General features: G+C 44.1%; 1 pseudogene; it reads right to left on the reverse strand.

Annotated features, from left to right (window-relative positions):
* Positions 1–3605: 3605 nt before the first annotated feature.
* Positions 3606–3722, reverse strand: LOC136646534 (5S ribosomal RNA; annotated as a pseudogene).
* Between the last annotated feature and the right edge of the window lie 3323 nt (positions 3723–7045).

A 7045-nucleotide genomic window follows, 5' to 3' on the forward strand; every position in this document is an offset into this window, starting at 1 on the left:
AGTCTGGCACTACTCCCATGTGAAGTGCAGGTGTAACTATTTCACTTGGAAAAACACAACTATTGCTCCAGCCACCTGAAGTACTCAGAAATGGTGATTTTTTTCGCCCACATGTTCCACAAGGACACGTGAAGAGCCCTGCTGAATCAGGCCAAAGGCCCATCTAGTTCAGTTTCCTGTATCTCCCAGTGGCCCACCAGATGCCTCAGGGATCATACAAGAGAACAGGGTACCTGCATCCTGTTGCCACTCCCTTGCATCTGGCATTCAGAGATAGCCTACTTCTAAAACCTGGAGGTCACGTATACCCATCATTGCTTGTACCCTATGCATCATATATAATTGGATAATGTGAAGTGTGAAATCCACACCACCCTCTCAGTAGACCTTAAAAATTGGACCCAATGCTCGGGAACCTCCCCACAAGGGGATGATGCATGTGGAGAAATCTTGTAGGGTCATGGAGCTGGTGCTAAGAGTGTCAATTATGAATCAGGTTTCCACTTCAAATCTTACAGTGGGTGGCATTCAGCAAGCAAACTCTCTTAAGCCCATCCTGCATCTACAGTATAGCTGTGATAATACAATCCTACTTGTAAGAGTTGTAATAGTGATCACAGCAACATAATGTTGATGTTCTTTGAACACTCTAAACTAAAGTACTGCATAAATGCAAAGAAAAACAGCCCTCTGAATACACCATCGTATGTATACAAAGAGCTAAGAGCAATGGCTGACTGGGATCGAAATAGCTTAAATGCCAGTCACTGCAAACTTCCGTCACTGTTAAATGAAAAAAATGTTTTTCATTGTTAAATGAAAAAATGAAGCCTAACAAGTTTTCAGTGACAGTAAAAAGTGAACCGAGTGCATGTCCCACATTTGTGTGCATGTGTGTTGGTTTGATTGATTGGGGCCGTATAGAAAAATAAAGGCATTTTCAAAATCAGCTCTCAGTAGTCATTATTTTCTTTTTCTGTAGGTGGGAATCAAACATAGCTTTTCAAGACTGCCAAGAAAAAATGCTCTCAAAAACACATTTCCTCATTTTTTTAAAAGGTGTTCAGGTCTTCCAGCAATAGCACATTTTGAATGGAAGAGGCTGCTTTGGATTTTTTATTATCTCGAGATAATTGCAACAGGCCATCTTTGTGGGGGGGGGGGAATAACCTATGAATGCAGCTGGAGCAGAGAAAGCTGTATTTATTTGGTTTCTTCTGTTGCCTCTAATGACAAGAAGAAATGCCCAAGCTGAGCTACAACGTTACTGAGAGATGACACTCCTATACATCTGGATGTTGTTCTTCTTGATTAGAGCAGAACCATGCTTTGGCCTATTGTTGATCTGGAATTATTGAGCCATATGAAGAGGGAAAGAAAATGAATGGTGTACATCCTCCTTCCTGTGCTTCCAGGACCTGTCTAAGGGTGGAACTAGAGGATTTCTTAGCCAGGTGCATTTCCAAAACTTGGGTTTACCAAGGTAGCAGTGAAGCATCATTTAGTGGTACTTTTTTGGAGAAGAAAATGAGTGGGCCTAAGGATGCTTTTCTATATCTCCTGATTTGTCCCTGTAAGTGGAACCAGATTTTTGTAGGGTGGGGGGTGGAATTAGGTCAAATTGGCCAGAAGAATATTCACATACAGGTCTCCCATCTACTGCATCCTTATAGATGCCTTCCCCAGATTCTGCATAAGGGAGTCACCCAAGCATTTGTCTTGGCAATTCAAATTTTATTAAGTAACTCCCTTGTGATGCCTTCATAACTCCAAACCATGGTTTCAAAAGGTTGCTTTGAGTGCATCAGAGAGGTTTACATTTCCGTCTCATGTCTCTGTTTCATCTATCAGTCAGTCATCCTGGTAGGATCTATTATCAGTTACATCCCTGAGGATGTAACTGATAATAGAGCAGAGGCATAGTGAGGGGGGATAAGAAAGGTCACAAAGACCCCTAGAGCTGGACAGCCAAGTTTAGATGATGCATAATTTACAAGAGGGATTTGCAGGTCTACAGGGTTGTAGAAAAAAGCATGTTAGGTGATATAGAACATATGGTAGGTTCCTGAGTACCACACACCCAGCTATCTTATGCCCATTATTGAAATATTGTGGGATGCACACACTAGAAAAAGTGCTATACCCACTGAAATGTGAAAGTTGCAAATCTGAGTGTAACTTAGAGCAGAATTGGAATGGCTGGGCAGCGATTAAAAAAACACAACTCTAGAAACAGTTCCTGATTTTCCAGAATGTCCTCTAAATTGAATTTCAATAGGAAATGTTTTAAAAATTCAATTCTGAAATTATCTACCCATATTTGCAAAAGAAGATCAATCAGCAAAGGGTCTTCTTCAATGAGTGCTAAGGAATTTCAGAAGCCATATGGTCAGGTGTATTACTTTGCATTAAACAAAACTTTGTGTGGTAGATCTGAAAGTTCTCCTGTTTAGCGATGCATTTAAATTAGATCTACACTCCCTGTACCTAATTTACATTATGACTCCTTGTCAAGAACAGCAAGACAAATCTGCTTAGGCACTGATGTGAACCCTATTTGCAAACAAGGGGACCCTTCAGTGAAGGTCATAAAACCCTCAACAGACATTGATTTACAGAGACAGTTGATTAATCAGGAAATGAAAAACAACATGCCATTGTTTTGAAAGAAATGAAGGCATGAATAACCTCTAGATGAAGGAGATTGGGGGAGATGGGTTAAATGGTTAATGAAGAACTAATATGAACAGGAAGTCCTTCGGCCAAATCTCCAGCCTAGAAAATAGATTCACTCAGTTTCACGTTCTGTGGGAAGCTGTTATGCGGATGAGAATTACTGACCAATCCTAACTAGGGCTATGTAGCCCTTTATGATGGTGGTACACTGTTCTGTGTCTTTAAACCTTTTTTGGCAGTGCTGCCAACATTTTTGGGAGTGCTGCCACAAACGGCGGCAGTGCTGGAAGTTTACTTCTGCAGCTGGGCACCTCCGGCAAGGCGGGGAAGTCGACGGCAGGGGTGGGGAGTGTGCAGAACAGGGCTAGGCAGGGAAAGAACTGGGGAGTGCCTGGAAGGGGAAGGGGCAGAATGAGAGAGGAATGGGACAGTTACCATTCAAGTTGCAACAATTTGCGCTGGTATCCTTGTCCCATTTTTCTCCCATTCTACCTCCCTTACTCACCTTCAACCCATGCCAGTAAAGTAGCTGGTGCAGATCCAAGGTAACCCATTGGAATAACAGAGGAATACCCCCAGTTAAGGGAACAAATGTTGCCTTATTGTGGAGGAGACCTCCATGGCTGCCCCTTGCAGGACACAGTGCACACCCCATTCTATTTACTCTGAAGTAAGTGTGATTTTATTCAATTGTGCTTACTATCGAGTAAGCTTGCCTAGATTTGCAGCTTCCAATACTTTAATTATTGGGCTGTACCCAACAGAACCCGTTGATCTTCTGATGCTATCGAAAATGGCCTTTTGGCTTTGTTACTTTACAACAGCAGGGGGAAACATTAATTAGGCTAGAGGTGTACTGTTGAGATATTAAGACTCTAATTATAGTACCTAATGGTTGGCAACCTTCAGTCTCGAAAGACTATGGTATAAGCCTACAGCACCCAGTATTCCCAGGCGGTCTCCCATCCAAGTACTAACCAGGCCTGACCCTGCTTAGCTTCTAAGATCAGACGAGATTGGGCATGTGCAGGGTAACAGTTGCTAACTTTTTACCTAATGTGAGTATTCTGACTGGTCTCTTAAGAAAAGGAAAGCAAGCCCCTGAGAGCCAATTTGCCTATTGTGGGATCACTGCTAATTTCACCACCAGACTACTAGCTAAGCCCAAGGATTCCCCAGCTTACCCCATCCTGCTATGGCGATGGAAGCTTTCACAACACCTAGGCTGAAATTCTATACTTACTTTCTGGAGATAAGCCCACTGAAGACAATGGGACTTACTTCGAAGTAGACAAGCTTAGGCTTGTGTTTTAGGATTATTCTCCATAGCATGTGCATACACAAAGTACATGTTTCATATGCTATCTCATAAGAACATAAGAATAGCCCCGCTGGATCAGGCCATAGGCCCATCTAGTCCAGCTTCCTGTATTTCACAGCAGCCCACCAAATGCCCCAGGGAGCACACCTGATAACAAGAGACCTACACCCTGGTGCCCTCCCTTGCATCTGGCATTCTGACATAACCCATTTCTAAAAATCAGGAGGTTGCGCTTACACATCAATGGCTTGTACCCCGTAATGGATTTTTCCTCCAGAAACTTGTCCAATCCCCTTTTAAAGGCGTCCAGGCCAGATGCCATCACCACATCCTGTGGCAAGGAGTTCCACAGACCACCAAACACTGAGTAAAGAAATATTTTCTTTTGTCTGTTCTAACTCTCCCAACACTCAGTTTTAGTGGATGTCCCCTGGTTCTGGTGTTATGTGAGAGTGTAAAGAGCATCTCTCTATCCATGCTGTCCATCCCCTGCATAATTTTGTATGTCTCAATCATGTCCCCCCTCAGGCGTCTCTTTTCTAGGCTGAAGAGGCCCAAATGCCCTAGCCTTTCCTCGTAAGGAAGGTGCCCCAGCCCCGTAATCATCTTAGTCGCTCTCTTTTGCACCTTTTCCATTTCCACTATGTCTTTTTTGAGATGCGGCGACCAGAACTGGACATAATACTCCAGGTGTGGCCTTACCATTCATTTGTACAATGGTATTATAATATTAGCCATTTTGTTCTCAATACCCTTCCTAATGATCCCACCTTTTCAAAGAATTCTATAAGGTTCGTGAGGCAAGACTTACCCTCCCAAGTACTCCTCCCAAGTACTAGCCCTACCTTAAACTCTGGTGAGTCCTCCCAAAAATGAAATTGTCATAGAGTGGTTCCAGTTTCACTCGTCTTAACCAGATCCAGAGAAAACTGTCATGCTTTCCCCTTCTTCTGGTTGCCTTTGTCCCCCCACCTCTGCCCACTGGCTCCCTTCCCTGGCTACTGTATTTATGTTTTTTGTTGATAGTGTCACCCTAGTAACAGGACTTCAGTATTCTAGAGGCCAAGTGTTTCTTAGACTGCCTTGTCCTTGGCAGATAGAGTAGCAGGTTCACCAAGCTCGCATACACATGGTTGGACCCCATGAAAGAAACCCCCAGAACCATCAAAAGCCTGCCAACCCACAAGTACTAATCAAGAGTCTGAATGGATCATGTACATTTGTCACCTTGATTTCTCAATTAAGGGAGTGGACATTAGATTTTCTTATCAAATGCAAACTTTCTGTTCCCCATGTAGGTGAGAACGTCATTGCATGAGGTCGTGCCCCTGCCCACCATCACCTACCATACTCTTCTGAAGTGGAGAATGCCTGGCTTCCAGTACTTCAAAGGAATAATCGTAAGTTGGCAACCCGGTTTTCTCCACCAAAAATTTCAGCTGGCCACCTGCTTGGCGCCTTCTAACACCTGCTACATTGTTCAACAAAGCCAACAACAACGTAATGCACTTTACAGAGCTCTGCCTTTTAAGGACTGTTTAGAAACTGTATTTGGTTGAAAATGTGTTGTCTCATTGGTTTGCAGGAATAAGCTTTAGGGAGCCCATTTCATCAATGCAGCGAGAATTGCACTGGTTCCCAGTTAGTTACTAGACGGAATTTAAGTAGCTAATTTTTACTTCTATAGCCCTCAATAGCTTGGAATCTCAGGGAATAGCTCCTCCTGTAGAAGGAGATAATCTGTTAAGATCTTCTGTTGATGCATTTGTTAAGATCGTCACCTTCTAGACTGGCTTCTTCTGAATGGCTGCCATAAAGTGCAGGGCACTTTCCGTTGTGGCATCTGCCGATGGAATCTCTTTCCACCAGGGACAGATCCAAGGGGAGGCCATGAGTGTGTATCCCCCCCCCTGCAAACTGCCAGCAGGGAAGGGCGCCCACTGGGCTGGGGAGCAAAATCGGGTGCCAGGGGAAAGCCCACTGGGTGAGATTGGCTGGAATAGGAGCCCAAGTCTATCCAACTGGTAGATCTGGGCTCCAAATCCAGACAGGAGTCCAGATCTACCAGCTGAGTAGACCTGGGCTCCTGCCTGGACTTGGAGCCCAGATCTACCTGCCAGGTAGATCTGGGCTCCCGATTTAACATGCAGCCTCTATGGCCAAGGTTTGGTGGGTGGTAGGCCTGGGATCCCGACTTAACTTAGTGACTCAGGGAGAAGGGCAAGGGCAGCAGTACGACTTAACTTGGAGCCCAGATCTACTGGCTGGGTAGACCTGGGCTCCCATTCCAGCCATTAGTTCAAAGTCCATGCAGGAGCCCAGGTCTACCCAGCCAGTAGATCTGGGCTCCAAGTCCAGGCGGGCTGGGTAACTTGGAGCCTGACCTAACTTGGAGCCCAGGTCTACCAGCTGGGTAGACCTGGGCTCCCATTCCAGCCATTACTTTAAGTCCATGCAGGGTCCTAGGTCTACCCAGCTGGTAGATCTAGGCTTTGAAGTTGGTAATGATCATGCCCCCCCCCCCCAAACAGACACTGGATCCGCCCCCTGCTTCCCACAGGCATTCAACTTGTTCATTTAGTTGTGGTCTTTAAGAAACTAGGGATGCCCATTTTATTTGAGCAACCATTTAAAAAAAAAAACAACTAACTGCTATCCTGAGCTTTCCTCTTTTTTTTGTTTTTGTTGGAAAATGTCATTGCTGCGGTACATATTTGTGGTGACAGCGATGCTTCCTGCTTTTTGTTTTAATCTGCAGAATTGTACTGAAGGGAGTTTTATTGGAGTCTTATTGAATTTATGTCTTGTAGACCACCCTGAAGATTTTTAACAACATGTTGGCAGGGCACACCTTTCAGAAAGAAAATAAATTGATAAAATATGCTTGCTATTGGTCACCTAAGCAATAGAAATAAATCTGAAAGGGACAAAAACTCTAATAATAATGTCAAAGTTTATGGAACGCAAACTAAGAAATATCTCAGATGTTATTTGTTTCATGGGGTCACTCATTCATTTGTTGTGGGTTTGGTGTAAAAGCGGCTTTTG

Source organism: Tiliqua scincoides, chromosome 3 (assembly GCF_035046505.1).
Source record: "Tiliqua scincoides isolate rTilSci1 chromosome 3, rTilSci1.hap2, whole genome shotgun sequence".
In the NCBI taxonomy this organism is placed as follows: domain Eukaryota; kingdom Metazoa; phylum Chordata; class Lepidosauria; order Squamata; family Scincidae; genus Tiliqua; species Tiliqua scincoides.